Source organism: Piliocolobus tephrosceles, chromosome 4 (genome assembly GCF_002776525.5).
Source record: "Piliocolobus tephrosceles isolate RC106 chromosome 4, ASM277652v3, whole genome shotgun sequence".
NCBI classification, from domain to species: domain Eukaryota; kingdom Metazoa; phylum Chordata; class Mammalia; order Primates; family Cercopithecidae; genus Piliocolobus; species Piliocolobus tephrosceles.
The window spans coordinates 108,854,599-108,871,830 of NC_045437.1; positions in this window are offsets into that span (position 1 = coordinate 108,854,599).

Below are 17,232 nucleotides of genomic sequence, written 5' to 3' on the forward strand. Positions count from 1 at the left end.
AAAAAAATCTTAAGCCAATGTAATTAAAAAAAAAAAAATAAAGTGGCAAAAAATGATAGAACAATCTGGGCAACAAGATAATATTGGATTGGATTGTAATGCAGAAGTAGATTATAGACTGCATCAATATTGACATAAATATATCAAATAAATGATTTGGTAAAATAAATGATTAAAGAAAAGAAGGGTAGAAAGAAGAAAGAGAGAGAGGGAGGGAGAGAGACAGGAAAGGAGGGATGGAGGAAAAAAAGAAAGACACCTTTTCCTTATAGACAAATTGTAAATAATATATGTGGATATTCTCTTCACACACCCTCCCCCAAAGGATGTGTAGCTTAATCTCCTACCTCCTACAGTATGTGCTGGGCTTAAAGACTGACTTCCAAAGAATTGAATATGTAAAAGGAAAATACAGGTTGAGTATCCTTTATCTGAATTGCTTGGGAGTCTGAAGTGTTTCAGATTTCAGATCTTTCCAAGATGTTAGAATATCTGCATATACACAGTGGGATATCTTGGGGATGGGACCTAAGTCTAAACACAAATTCATTTGCGTTTTATGTGTACATTATAAACATAGCCTGAAGGCAACTTTATACAATATTTTTAATACTTTTGTGCATGAAACAAAGTTTATGTACATCGAACCATCAGAAAGCAAACGTGTCACTACCTCAACCATCCATGTAGACAATCTGTGGTTGTTTGGCATCATCATCACCCTGACTCTAAATTTATATGCTACCAATAAGCAATCATTTTCTCTCACTTATTCACATAGTACTTACCAGTAAAAAAAAAAGATACAACATTAATACAGCATAAAACTTAATGCGCTCAGAGTAACTAAGCAGCACATGAGCATTACCAGAATACCTGTATCCTCTATTAAACAACAGCAACAACAAACATGGGCAGGCTTTCAGTCTCCACCCACGATGCTGTGTTTTGATTAAAAGGTTACTGTCCCCACCCCCCAACTTTTTTTTTTAGGTGAGAAGAAACATCCAAAGTAGCTGACAGACCACGAATTGGGTCCTCTAGGGAGGAGGAAGCGTTCTGCTGAATGACTTTTTAAAATGTTTCTTCCAGGTCTGGGCGCGGTGGCTCACACCTGTAATCCCAGCACTTTGGGAGGCCGAAGTGGGTGGATCATGAGGTCAGGAGTTCGAGACCAGCCTGGCCAATATGGCGAAACCCCATCTCTACGAAAAATACAAAAATTAGTTGGACTTGGTGGCAGGCACCTGTAGTTCCAGCTACTCTTGAGGCTGAGGCAGGAGAACCGCTGGAACCCAGGAGGCAGAGGTTGCAGTGAGCTGAGATGGCACCATTGCACTCCAGACTGGGCAACAGAGTGAGACTCTGTCTCAAAAAAAAAAAAAAGAGAAGAAGAAGAAGAAAAAAAAAAGATGACCTCCAAAGTCATCTGCCTCATTAACCACAGTTTTTGTCTTAAAAGTCTGTCTTTAATTTTAGAAACTGACATGATTTCTTGTTCTGTAATGAGTGCAGACTGCTCTAGTCCTTCAATAAGCTCAACACACATTTTCACCATGTCTGTAGGCACTTTTCTGCAGTGTTAACAACATCATCTTCATCATCATTATTATCATAATCACTTTCATTCAGAACCATTTTAGCTACAATCAATCAATGAACAACTGGAGCCTCATTATCAATATTAAAAACTTCAATATCCACTTCTTCCAGCTTGCTGATGGACTCTGAAGGTATTTTTTTGCATATGTAAAGAGGTCAGAGATCTTTTTTTCTCATTTGACATACACAATTTTTCAAAGTTGTCACATTGTTCGCCATCACCACTAAACGTAGTCACAAGCCAGAGGTTGTGCCAGGCATATACAACTGTGTCTTTAGTCACTGTGTTCCAAGTGTTGGTAACAGCATATATGGACAGCACCCTTCATGCTAAACTCTTTTTGAAAACCTTCCACACCCATGCTTCTGTTCACCACACAACCACGCTGTTCAAGAAATGCATTTTTCGTTGATCTAAGGATACCCTGATCGCATGGTTGAAATAATAAAATTACATTTGGAGAAAAGTACATGGCATAAACAACATTACTTTTGATGAAAATTTTAGCTGAAAGCTGAGCAGAACAGTTGTCAAGGAATAACACTTGGAGTCATCATCCAGTCCAGCTTCCCTACTGCTAGCTTCAGCCACCAGTACAAATTGTTTGTGTGACCAATGAGAAAAGATGTCCCTGGTGATCCAGGCTTTTGGTTAGCATGATAATGAACTAGTAAGAAATTCAATCCTTGACAACAACAAGGACAAAAGCTTTTGCCTACACAGCAAGTTTACATTTATGTGCGCGTGCTGCATTAACACATCCCAGCACAGATATTCTGTTCATGGTATCTTTAATTCCTTTAGGGGCTGTCTCATCAGCTGTAGTTGGTGTCTTTCTGGGTCAATAACATCAAAACGGTGATGTTTCATCAGCATTATAGACTTGTTCTAGTATTAGATTTTCATCAACAACCACCTTTGGAAACTCATCAATGAATTTCTCCACTGCTTCATGAGCAGCAGAAGTTTTATCATCACAAATCTTTAAAAATGTAATGCCAAGTCTTTTCTTAAATGTCTTAAATTTCAGCAACCAGCCTGTTGAATAGTTACAGTTCCTTTCAATTTTCAGTTCGTTGTGATACATCTTTGCTTGTTTCCTAATGATCATACCACTAAGTGGCACATGTTCATTACAATGCTGATGGATTCACTCTGTTCATACATGATCAAGATCTTCATGTTCAGCTTTATGCAGTGTTTTTCTATTTTTCATTAACTTCCGTCCATCACTTTCCACATAGATCTTCAACAGTTTATCCTTCTGTTTCTTAGGTCATATGTGGTGGTCATTACAATACTATACTCTTCTGTAAAATGTTTCAAGCTTATACTGCTCCCTGGTCTCTTCAACAGCTTGACTTTCTGTGCTATGGATAAGTAAAAATGCTTTCTCTTTTCCTTACCACTGTTGCCCATGGGGTATGAACAGGCTTTCCTGACATTTTCAACAATACCTTCACACCACAGAGCATAGAACAGGCAAAACAATACAGTAAGGAATGCATATAAGTCTTGGCCTCACATAGGGCATCGTGGGGAACCTGCCAGTGGCAAGTGTGGCCTGCACATGTGCCATTTTATTACGCTTTTTTTGTGTGTGCTTGCATGGAGGAATCTGGGCATGTAGAGAAAATATATATTGCAGCTGAAGGGGGCTCAAGTATCTTTCTTCTCTTTGGGATGCTGAATAAACTGTGTGTTATGTGCTTGCATTTTGACCATGACCTAGCACATAAGGACAGATATGAAATTTTTCACTTGTGGCATCATACTTGCATTCAAAAGTTTCAGATATTGAAGTGTTTTGAATCTTGAATGTTTGGATTAGGAAATGCTCAACCCATAGTCACTTTCCTGTAAGAAAAACTGGAAAACTCTACCTTATCTAAGTGGTCAAGATTAACATCACCAGCGGTAAGTCATGTGGATAGGTATACTACACTCTCTAATACCATGTGATGAGAAGGGTACTTCACCTCTGTGATACTCTCTCTCATAAACCCACAACCTCGTCTAATCATGAGAAAAACAGCAGACAAACCCATAGTGAGGGATATTCTTCAAAATACCTGACCAGTACTGCTCAAGACTATCAAGATCATGGAAAAAAAGGAAAGACTAGGAAACCATCACGGACCACAGGGAGACTGTGGAGACATGACAACTAAATGCAATGTACTACCCAGGATTGGATCCTAGAACAGAAAAGGGACATCAGGAGAAAAACTAGCCTTTTCCCTTTTCTTCTGGAATTTTCTCTTCTGTGTGTCTCTTATAAGGATACTCATCATTGGATTTAAGGCCCACAGTGAACAATCCAAAATAATCTCACATTGAGATTCTTAACCTAATTACATTTACAAAGACCGTTTATTTTCAAATAAGGTCACATTCACAGACTCTGGGACTTAGGATATGAACATATTTTGGGGGCCACAGTCCAGTCCACTACAGATGTAAACATTAGTAGGAAATTGGTGAAGCATATACAAGAACTTGCTATACACTCTGCAACTTTTCTGTACATCTGAAGTTTTTCCAAATTAAAAGGTATATTTTAAAAAATTAAAAACAAATACATATGTGAGCAAAGTTGGTCTATGATATAAAAATCCAGAAACTCAAACAGTAAAAGGAAGCCACCACAGATGGATATCCCCTTGTACACAGCAAAATTGGCGGCAGCTGTTATCTATAAATTTGTAAAGAGTAATGCTTAGTAACAATAATACTCTAGAAAACACTCGGATTATATTCCGGTTTTCTACGCACGTCTAAGCCACTAAAGACGAAAAACTATCCTGACTTTTCAAGTATCTTCAACCAAAACTTGAAGATGAAGAATGTAAAATTGTTTTAATGTTTGGTTACTACTCTTCCTTTTTTAAATTGCAGATTTGGAAGGAAGTCAAATACTGCAAAACTATATATATATATACACACACACACGTATATATATGTATATATACACACACATATATATATGCAAATTCAACAACTCTTTCATTTTTGAGTATGTGTCACATTACAGTAAGATTCCAAACTTTACAAAATTTTCTCTCATTGATTTATTTGCTTTGAACAAATGCAAGTTAAGTGGTTCCAATGGCTGGTACTTCCTCTGTATTTATCAATATAGTCATTGCTTCAGTTCAAACCTGTAATTTAAAAGCTTAAATTGATTAAGCAAGGTTGCCCTTCCTGAACATTTTCTTGGTCACCTTTCTGAGGTACATTTGTATCTAATGGATACTGATCTGAGTGTTTCTTTTACTTTTGTTGGGTTGTTTTCCTTAATATTATAAAAAGATCTATTATCTCAAACGGGCCATATTGAAAAGTGATTTGGGCTTATGTAGAATTCTTATTCTTGTGGTTAGAATTCTGTACCTTTTTGATGTTAGGGAAAGAGGTCTGCAGTTAGGTGACAACCAAATACCAAATATCAAACATAGAACATAGTAATGTCAGGTACCACAGCCCTAAGATCCTGGCTTGACTCTGGGCCAAACCTTGCTGACCTAGGCTGAATGGCCACATTCTCTTTTCAGAGTCATCCAAGGCTAGCATGCAGATGAAGGCTAACAGAACAGAGGGGAAACTGATTCTCCAAATCCAAGATTCTGTGTGGCTCTGAACACAGAATGCACGCCCTTTCTTAAAACAAATCACTTAGGAAAACTGTCAGGGAAAGTGTAATCCCAGTCTAGTCCCCACCGTTGATGAGAATACACTGCAGTTCTTCCCACACCCCGCTCTCATCCTGACCACCAGATTCCAAAATCAGAAACTATTCTGGTGTTTAAAGTGGCATATTTACCAAAATGATAAATAAAATGTGAACATGTAAGATACTAATGATGCTTTAAAACTATACATATTACCTTTTCCCCCTAGTATTCAGCTTATAACTCATAAAACAATCTGCTTTCCTTACCAACCCATAGATAATACCCCTGCTTTTCCTCTTTTAACTCCCCGTCACTGTTTCCCTCAAACCATTTGAACACTCCCTTTTCTCATGCCTATCTCCCAAAGGAGTTCAGTTCAGCTTGCCTGGTGTTACTTTCTGAAAGAAGTCCCTAGTCAGTTGCAGGAAGAAAGTTCCTGGCAGTTGCCTCCTTTTGTTTTCCACCATCTGTTTTGTTCTATACCCTCCTGATTTTGCTTTCTTCCCAGCAATCTGTGTATTTCAGTCATTGAATTTCATGAGATAAAGCTGCCTAGGTGACCACCCTCCACCCCCAACAACATCCTGAGAACTATTCTAGAAGAATAAATGTAACACTCAGACTTCCAGGTGAGGCATGAAAGGAGGATTCGAGCTGAATTATTTTCGTAGAAGCACAATGTGGGGCATTTGCTTACAGTGTAATCCCAGTCTCTCTGTGCCTTGTCTCTTTTCCCCATATTTTACCCTTTTGAGTTTCTTTGGAAAAGGCTGGCTCTGGGATATGCATAGAGCCTTATACACTAGGTTCTAAGATTTCTCAACTTAAATATTAGCCACTTGCCACTACTCCTCTCCTTTGAATCCCACAGGATTGAGTTCCACTGTCCTGCAGCTCTCTTTCTTCTATCAACAGCTTTCTTTTTAGCGTATAGATCCTTTCATTCACCATTTTTTGGCTTCCCATTTGCCTGAACTCAAGTTCCTGTAAGCACCGTTTAAGAATTTCCTAGGTACTGCAAGTTATTTTAGCTATTCTTCTAAAATAGCATCGATAATTCACATGATACTGTGCTACAAGATGAAAATATGAACTTCATTTTATTGTGGAGCAAATACGAGCAAAAATGCTTATGGGTGTGGGTCAAGAATATATTCATGGAAAGTTAATACCTTTATTACAACAAAGAACTTATTTATAATAACTTAGAAGTCATTCAAAAGTAATCTAAGAACAGATTTATTTTAGAAACTAATTACACTGTGACATCTGGACTGCATAGATCAATCAGCAATACTAGAAAGAAATCTTGAAAGAGAATGAGATTTACAGTCAGGAGACTAAGGCTCAAATCCTGTCTCTGCTGCTTTCTAGCTTTATTACCTTGAATAAGTTTCTTAACTTTTGAAGTGTATGCACAAAATACCTTTTATAGTAGAATAGTTGTGTTCCCATTTTTTCCTTGCCTTTCTATATCCACTCTCCTTGACTTTTCAGTTCCTCTCATTAAGAACAGAGACTATTTCCTCATTCCTTGAACCTGAGCCAATAAAATGCTGCAGAAGTAGTCGTGTGCCGGCGCCAAGAGTGAGCCATGAGAGGACTCACATGCCTCCACTCACTCACTTGGCACCTCCTTGAAACAAGCTAGGGTTAGCCTGCTGGAGAGGCAATATCCACTCTTGTGTGTCCAGGTGACCAAACTCTACACCTATGAATGAGGCCACCCTAGACTAGTAAGTCCCAGAAATCTGCCAACTTACCGCAGACTCATTAGCAAGCCCATTTATGATGACCTGAGCCTGGTCCAGACCATAATTACCCAACCATGACAAAGACTTGTGAGTTAAACAAATTATTGTTTCAAGCAACTCAGTTTCAGGGCAGTCAGTCACCCAGTTATAGCAAACTGATACAGGTACTACATAGGTTGTTGTGAAGATTAAATGAAAAAAATATGTAATGCACTTACTGCAGTGCCTAACATATAGTAGATGCTTGATGGATTGTTGCTATTTTTATTATCATCATACCAAAATGATCCGTTTTTATGTTAATGAAGTAATAGTTCATGACAGTGCTTTTTCTAATTTTTTTTGAAGGCTGTATTAGTCAGGATATAAATAACAATTACAAATCAACTTAAATTTTAAAAGGAGTGGTTCATTAGAGCTGATGTCAGACAGACTTAGATCCAGACCTCAATATCACCTTCTCTCTCCTGTCTTCCCTGTCTCTCTTCATGTTGGCCTCATTCTTACTATTGCAGACAGGCTTTCTCTACAAGAGATAAAGTCAGCCATCCTCCCGTATTCTTCTAGTGCCGGGAACATAGAAGCAACAGCAATTTTCCCTATTGACTCCAATATAGAAAAGTCCCAGACAAGGGCTCCAATTGGCCCAGCTTGAGTCATGTGTTAATATCTGAACCAACCACAGCAGCCAAGGAGATGGGGCTCTCTGTCCACATTACTTCATGTGCTGACCCCATACAAACAGGGAGAAAGCAGAGTCTGCGCTGAAGACATAGAAAAGGAGGGGGAAATGTGCTCAGTTGTCAAAGACAATACTACCAGAAGCCTGGAATAATAAATTATGCTACTGTCACCCTCCAATTCACCCCTCATTATCACTGGACTGGATCTTTGGACTTCAAGCCTATAGTCCAGTAAGGCAGAAAATAAACTGCCCTCAGAAAGAGAATTCAGGGCTCTGTGCCTACTTTTCTCCCTATAATCATTCCTTAAAATTATTTTAACCACCCTGATATGGAGCAGCCCTGGGAACATGAGGGAAATCAACCCAATGGATATGTACTTTTAAGGAAAGGCATTTTATTATACTTAACTTCCCATTCTTCTACCAACATACAAATATTCTTATTGCACTCTAATAGAGCTTTTGGTGTTCTGGACACTGAGATTTTATTTTTATTTATTTTTTTATTTATTTATTTATTTATTTATTTATTTATTTATTTATTTTGAGACAATGTCTCACCCTGTTGTGCAGACTAGAGTATAGTGGTGCAATCATGGCTCACTGCAACCTTGACCTCCAAGGGCTTAGGTGATCCTCCCATCTCAGTTTCCCAAGTAGTTGGAACTACAGGTGTGTGCCACCACACTCAGCTAAATTTTTGTAGAGATAAGTTTCGGCAAGTTGCCCAGGCTGGTCTCGAACTAGTGGCCCAAGCAATCTGCCCACCTCAGCCTCTTAAACTGATGGGATTACAAGCATGAGCCACCACACCTGGCCTTGGTTGGATACAGAGATTTTAGAGGCTTTACTGGCCTGGCCATGGCTGAATCATAGGATCATAGGATTGTAGAGATAGAAGAAAACTTAGAGGTCATTTATATCTAAATTGGGTGAAAGTAGCAAAGATATCCCAGGTGATAGGCATTGGGGCTATGGGTGTTGCAACTGTTGTAACTGCTGTTATAGTTGAATGTGTAACATAAATGTCACATGTATGAATATGTAATCCTGTGCCTATGCCCCACTTGAGGTTATAACACCTAGAATTGAGAATAGGGTAGTCCAGCCAGAGGGGAAGAGGGAGGGGATCCCCTCACTCCTTTGCCATGTCACACTTTTTAATCAATGAAATCTGAGTTACCATTAACTTTGTTAAAAAAAAAAAAAAAAAAAAGTTAATTTTGGCTGTGCGTGGTGGTGACTCATGCTTGTAATCCCAGCACTTTGGGAGGCCGAGGTGGGCATATCACTTGAGGTCAGGAGTTTGGGACCAGTCTGGCCAACATGGCGAAACGCTGTCCCTAGTAAAAATACAAAAATTAGCCAGGCATGGTGGCACAAATCTGTAATCCCAGCTACATGGGAGGCTGAGGTGGGAGAATCACTTGAACCTGGGATGTGGAGGTTGCAGTGAGCCAAGATCACACCACTGCACTCCAGCCTGGGCAACAGAATGAGAGACTCTGTCCCAAAATAAATAAATAAAAATAAGTTAACTCTGCTGACAGCCATGGTACACAACTAATTTATACTATCTTCACTGCCAACTACATTTCCTGTCTTTTACAGATGTGTCACAGCCACTTATCCTGTATACATACTATTGACTTTAGGACACAAGTAGTGACCTTTACATGCAGTCTCCTTAAAACGATTCTTGCTGTACATAGCAAGTTTAACCAGCCTAAGACTTTAGGATCTTGATTTGACCACTTAGTTTATTCTCTTTAATTTCACAGCATTCCAAATTTGATAGATGTGCATACAACGTCATCAACCAAATCACCGTAAAAAGAACTAAAGAAAAAGGCCAAGAACAACCCTAGACACATCCCTCCATTTGATATCAATCTATTAAACAGCTATTCAGACAATTATCAATATACATAATTACACTTACATCCCAGCCCCAATATCACTTCATCCAGATGTGTATTACAAGAGACCTTATCAAGTGCCTTGTTCAAACTCAGATTTCCAAGTTCTCTGCCCTTTCTAGGTCTGGAGGTCTGGACACCTCAAAGAAAAAAGTTTGCTGTGACAAGTGTCAAACCCATTCTGGCTTCTCACGGGTAGGTGCTACTGCCTCTAGGGACTACTCACCCATTCATCTGATAGTGTCTTACAGAATGGAGACCACATTCACTATTGCAGACCAGAGTTTATCAAAATTACTACTCCTCTGTTTTAGAAGTGTCAAGGATCGAGATCCTGAAACTTCTGCCTTTCAGCCATTCTTGGGCTCGCCATGATTTCTGGGGAGGTTTCACATTCTCAATTTCAAGTTCAGAAATATAACTTCTCCAGTTGACAGACTTCAGATCTCTAATGGAACAGCTAGAATTCTCTTTCAGTGGCTAAAACCAAATACTAACATTAATACACGAACAGCCACTCATTAGAAACCCAGGTTTTGTGTTCTGTGCTGTTTGAGTAACTCTGTGTCCCACAGGAGCAGAGGATGTTCCAATGCTGTTTGCTATCCCCAAAGACTTTTGCACCATCAAGCTAAGAGCAAAGTTACTGACGGAAACAGATTTTTCTAAAAATATCCTTGGCAATGTGAGGACATGAAACACATGCCACATATATTTAGTCATAAAAATATAAAAAAATTTATTTTTGTCTAGCAACTATTTATTCCAGATGTGTGACTAAGCACAGCAACCAAATCATACCTGACTTAAAAAAAAAAAAAAAAATTAAGACCAGTTGAGCTGCCTAACCACAGAAGAAACATCTATTAATAATTTAACCCTCATTGCTACTGGCAAGCTGACTCCTGACTGAAGCACCAGCTTTATCCTCCTGGTTAGCTTCGGACATAGAGTCTGCAGTACAGGAATCTTACCACTCAAAGATGTTTCCTACTTGTCGCAATTGGAATGCATAAGATGTAACCTATTAAAACAGGTCTTTTCTACGTAATTAGAAGAGATTTTTCTTTTAAAAAAGCCTCACCTTGGAAAAATAAGTATGAAAAATATAAAAACCATGTTTAAAACACCTGGAAAATGTGGTGATTCTACTCCAATATGACTATTCAGTTGTTCATTTATTCCAATTAAAGTGTAATCGTGTGGATGTGCTGCTCTAAATTAGTACGGGTTTTGTGCTTGGCTTGTATTGCCACCTGGTGGTTTTCTACATGTAGTAACATCAGACCCATTAAGGAATTTCTTGAATTAGCATTCATTTAGCAGTCTCCAGTATCTCTGTCATTGACAAGTCAGAGCACTTCAAGTAAGATCTCTAAAATGGTGGTGCAAAAGAGATTTTACATAAAATCTGTTATCAAATTAAGACGAACCACACCTTATGTAATCAAATCATTTTTATGTGAACACGTTTAGCATAAAGATTATCAAATCCGGGCTGGGTGTGGGGATTCACGCCTGTAATCCCAGCACTTTGGGAGGTCGAGGCAGGCGGATCACTTGAGGTCAGGAGTTCGAGACCAGCCTGGCCAACACAGTGAAACTCCGTCTCTACTAAAAGTACAAAAATTAGCCAGGTGTGGTGGCGTGTGCCTGTGGCCCCAGCTACTGGGGAGGCTCAGGCAGGAGAATCACTTGAACCCAGGAGGCAAAGGCTGCAGTAAGCCAAGACTATGCCACTGCACTCCAGCCTGGGCAACAGAGAATAAAAAAATTAAAAAAAGGATTAGCAAATCCATAATGAAAATTCCATATGAGAAAAAAAATTAAGGCTAATTATACCCCCAAAATAAGAAAAAAAAATGAATGCAAAAGACAAGGCCTTTCCAAACATAGGCCTACCTGGCTTTTGATAAAAACAGGCTTAGTGCAGTGGCTCACGCCTGTAATGCCAGCACTCTGAGAGGTCCAGGCAAGTAGATCACCTGAGGTCAGGAATTTGAGACCAGCCTGGCCAACATGGTGAAACTCCGTCTCTACTAAAAATACAAAAATTAGCTGGGCACAATGGTGCATGACTGTAGTTCCAGCTACCTGGGAAGCTGAGGCAGAAGAATTGCATGAACCCAGGAGGTGAAGGCTGCAGTGAGCCGAGATAGTGCCACTGCACGCCAGCTGGGTGACAGAGTGAAATAACAAAAATAAATAAATAAATAAACATAAACACCAGAAAAACAAATTGGAAAATTGAGAGTTAAATAGTATTACTATAATAGTATTACTATATAATATAATAGTATTACTATACAAAAGTAGTTTCCATAGGTTTCTTTGGTATGTTTTAGAATTCATGTTTCTCTTTTGTGAAATGTCTCTTTTTGACTTTAGCTCTGATGATTTCCCAGTATTCATATGGATAAACATGAATATTTTAAAATTAGGGTTATATTTGTTTTAATTACATTTATTATAAGAATTTCATCAATTGATGCATGGAATTTCTCTTTAATTATTACTTTAGACACAGAGAAGTTTTAGATTTTCCCAAATCAAGACTAAAAATTATTTTCTTATTCCATTTATTTATTTTTTAAATACATTTTATTCTGAAAGACAATATTTGTTTTGAAAGAATACTTTCTCATGGCTCAAAAGGGAAGAAAAGTCTCTATTACTTCATCACTCATTGTAACCAGTTTCTTGCCACTTCTCAGAAATAGCCATTGATTTTTATGCTTAGTAAGTTTTTTTTAACAATAAAATATTTTCACTTAGCCTTGCTATCATGGGACTGTTTCCATTTAATTTTTAAATTACATAGGCATTATTTTGCTTTTTAATATCAAGTAAATCTCTTTTTTGTTTTTTCCAAATGGCAAATCACTGTTGCCAGCAATGTGTGTTGGATAAGTCCTCCCTCCTCTGCTGATTTGGAGTATTTACTTTAAGACTAAGGTCCAACATACACTAAGAACTGTTTCTGAGTTATATCTTCCATTGCACTGACAGGGAATGCCTGTGCAATTACCAGGCTAATTTAATTACCTTGCAAAATTCAGAATATTTCATATCTAGTATTTGAAAAGGAGTTAATACTCCTTCACTACTATTTTTCTAAATTTGTGCAGCAGCAATAGAAAAAAAAATGTTCTGGCTATTCTCATCATCTTATTTTAAATGAACTACTGAATATAATTTTGTCAGGTTCCCAAAGAATTAGACCAAGTTACTTTAAGAAAGAGATTCTGGCCAGGCATGGTGGCTCATGCCTGTAATCCCAGCACTTTGGGATGCTGAGGCGGGCAGATCATTTGAGGTCAGGAGTTGAGCCTGACCACATGGTGAAACACTGTCTCTACTAAAATATTAGCCGGGCGTGGTGGCACATGCCTGTAGTCCCAGCTATTTGGGAGGCTGAGGCAAGAGAATCGCTTGACCCAGGAGGCGGAGGTTGCAGTGAGCTGAGATCATGCCACTGCACTCCAGCCTGGGCGACAGAGCGAGACTCCATCTCAAAAAAAAAAAAAAGAGAGAGAGAGAGAGACTTTGTGAGCACTCTAAAATATGAATTATTTTGGAAAGATTTATTACCTTTATGCACAGCTTGTTAGTTGAAAAAGCAGGATTAGTGATAAGCCCTTCTAATGTTCTTAAACTGGATAGTTTTTCAAGGAACAAATTGACAAAAAAAAAAAAACCTCAAAAGGTGCTTTGTGTCTGCAATATGGCAGGAGAGCTAGGCAGAGAAATCCTCTAATTCAGAACAAATAAAAATACTGGATAAGATATCTTAAAATATTGTTGTAAATGCATGGCTGAGTTGGCTGAAAAATATGGGAAGTCCCCAGAGGCCACAAATAAAAAATAACAGGAATCCAAAGCAAGTTCTGGAGCTGGGATTTGCCTGGGACATTTGCTCATCCCTGGTGGCTTAGAGCTTAGGATTCCATAGGGCCACGAGGGAGTTAGGAGATAAGACATGAGGCCTGTGCAAGATATGGTAGGATTATGACCCACGTATAAAGTTGTGTTCTCTGAAAGGTAACATGCTCACTAAGTGAATGGAGAGGAGGGAGATCACCCTACGGAAGAGAAACAGTGGGGATAATTAGCCTACGAAGTATGAAAAAGGATAAAACAGGGAGGAAAGTTTTCCTTGAAAATGACTAACACCAGCCTTCCCTCATATAGAATGAGGTAAAAATTTATACTTATGTGTAGTCTGAGTGCTCCCAAGTCAGTGGTACTCCAAGTTCCAGCAAAACCAAACCATAAACGCTTTCAAGAGGAACAGACCCAAATGGTTATCACAAATTAATTTCCAAACATCAGTTCACACTGAAAAAGAAAATGACAATGACAAACCCACAAGAAAATGAGCAACAAGTGAGAGTCAGCTAAAACAGAGTTAGATCCTGTCAATCAGAGTATCAGAGTATCAAATAGTGTGTTTAATATATTTCAAGACATAAAAGAGGTTGCATAACAAAAAAGCAAAAGATACCATAAATTACCTACATCTTTGAAAAAAACCAAAGGGAACTTTGAAAATAACCAAAGGGAACTCCTAGAAATATAATGTATAATAACTGACATTGAAAACTCAGTATTAACAGCTGAAAAGAGAATTAGTAAGTTGGAAGATAAAGCTAAAGAAGACAAACACCAAGTCTCAGATTCAGGAATCCCAGTTAATCATAGTTAGGTTAAATAAAAAGAAACTCACATCTACTCATATTGTAATAAAATTCAGATCATCCAAGAAAGAAAAGAAAAGACAGATTATTTGGTAAGGAACAACCATTAGACTGACCTCTGACTTTTTCCATAAAATATAAGGCATATTCATTTTATATATTCACTCCTATTATAGGAAATACTAGTTTCAAAGTGCTAAGAGAAAATAAACATTAATTTAAAATCATGTACCCAGCAAAATCCCTTTCAAAAATGAGAGTGAAACAAAGACATTTTCAGACAAATAAATGTTATGAGAGTTTAGAATGAGTAGACCCTCACTTTAGTGAGGCTATATGCAGTGTTTCTCAAACATTAATTTGCATATGAATCACCTAGGGAGTTGTTAAAATACAAATTGTGATTCATTATGTCTGGGGGAGGGATCTGAGATTCTGCATTTCTAAAAAGCTCTCTAAGTGATGTTGATGCTGATGGTCCAAAGATTGCAATTAGAGTAGAAAGGTTCTCTAAAGTATATACTTCAGTAAGAAAACAATTATCTCGAATAGATGGTCTGAGATGCAGGAGAGAATGAAGATCAAAGAAGTGGTAACCTGTGAAAAAAAGAATTTAATGACTGTAGGAAATTATAAGAATAATGTCAAATTTGTGAGTTTAAAAATATACAATAATATAATTAAAATACTGAACAATAGCACCTAAGTGGAGTAAAACGGTAGCTAGCACCAGACATTTCTAAGGTCCTTGTTTTTTTTTTTTTTAATTCAAGAAGAGGATAAATATATATTTATATATCTTTATATATTATTTTATTTTTATTTATTTTAGAGACAGACCCTTGTTCTGTCACCCAGGCTGGAGTGCAGTGGTGCAATCTTGGCTCACTGCAACCTCAACCTCCAGAGTTCAAGTGATCCTCTTGCCTCAGCCTCCCAAGTAGCTGGGACCACAGGTGCATGCCACCACACCCAGATAATTTTTGTATTTCTTGGAGAGATGGGGTTTCACCATGTTTCCAAGGCTGGTCTCAAAATCTTGAGCTCAGGCGATCCACCTGCCTCGGCCTCCTGAAGTGCTATGATTACAGACATGAGCCACTGCACCCAGTCCCATATTATTTTATATATTTGATCTTTTTTTATTTTTTTCTTTTGAGACAGTGTTTCTCTCTTGTTGCTCAAACTGGAGTGCAATGGCATGATCTCGGCTCACTGCAACCTCCACCTCCTGGGTTCAAGCGATTCTCCTGCCTCAGCCTCCCTAGCAGCTGGGATTACAGACACGCACCACAATGCCTGTCTAATCTACCACATTTTTAGTAGAGACAGGGTTTCACCATGTTGGCCAGGCTGGTCTTGAACTCCTGACCTCAATTGATCCGCCCACCTCAGCCTTCCAAAGTGCTGGGATTACAGGCGTGAGCCACCAAGTCCAGCCATATTTAGTCTTTCTTAAGTTAGATATGCAACTTAAAATTTGAGAATCCCTGAAAAACTATAATTTGGCTACATATAACTTCCATAGTATGACAGGAGAAAAATATTAAATAAAAACAATTTTTAACAAATCCAATAGAAGACCAAAATATAGAAAAAGAAAGAGAAGAAAAAAAAATAGAAAACAGAGAGATGAAAAGAACAAAATAAAATGGTAAAAATTAAAACAAAGGTATAATATTTACATTAAATAAAAGTGTACTAAATATTCTAAGTAAAAGACAAAGATTATAAAACAGAATCTTTTAAAAATCCAATCTTATGATATTTACATTACTGCTATGGTCTGAATGTTTATGTCCCTCCAAAATTCATATGTTGAAATCTAACCTCCAAGGTGATGGTATCAAGAAGTGGAGGCTTTAGGTGGTGATTATGCCGTGAATGGGATTAGTGCCCTTATAAAAAGGCTAGAAGGAGCCTGTTAGCCCCTTTCACCTTGTAGGGATGCAGCAAGAAGGTGCCATCTATGAGGAATTGACCCTCACCAAACACTGCTGGCACCTTAATCTCAGATTTTCCAGCCTCTAAAACTGTAAAAAATAAATTTGTGTTGTGATAAATTACCCAGTCTAAGGTACTTTGTTATAGCAGGAATGGACTAAGATGACAATGACACACCTATACTATAAGGACACAAAAATGGAAAGTAATAAGATGAAAAAAGATAAACCACACAAATACACACCAATAAAAGTTCATGTGAAATCATAAAGAAAAAAATTCTCGAAGCAAAAAAAATTTACCAGATTCAAAGATTACATATTAATGGAAATTTAGTTATCTAGGAAGATATATCAATTGTATGAATATGGATGCAATATAATAATTTCAAATATATAAAGGACCAGGTACAGGGGCTCACGCCTGTAATCCCAGCACTTTGGGAGGCTAAGAAGGGTGGATAGCTTCAGTTCAGGAGTTTGAGACTAGCCTGAGCAACATGGCAAAACCCTGTCTCTACTAAAAATATAAACATTAGCCTGGCATGGTGTCGTGGACCTGTAGTCCCCAGCTACTGAGGAGGCTGAGATGGGAGGATTGCTTGATTCTGGAAGGTGGAGGTTGCAGTGAGCCGAGGTCAAACCACTGCACTCCAGTCTGAAAGAATAAGACCCTGTCTCAATTTTTAAAACAGAAAAAGGGACCAGGCACGGTGGCTCACGCCTGTAATCCCAGCATTTTGGGAGGCCAAGGTGGGTGGATCACGAGGTCAAGAGATGGAGGCCATCCTGGCCAACCAGCATGACAAAACCCCATCTCTACTATAAATACAAAAAATTAGCCAGGCATGGTGGCATGCACCTGTAATCCCAGCTACTCGGGAGGCTTAGGCAGGAGAACTGCTTGAATCTGGGAGGCAGAGGTTGCAGTGAGCCAAGATCACGCCACTGCACTCT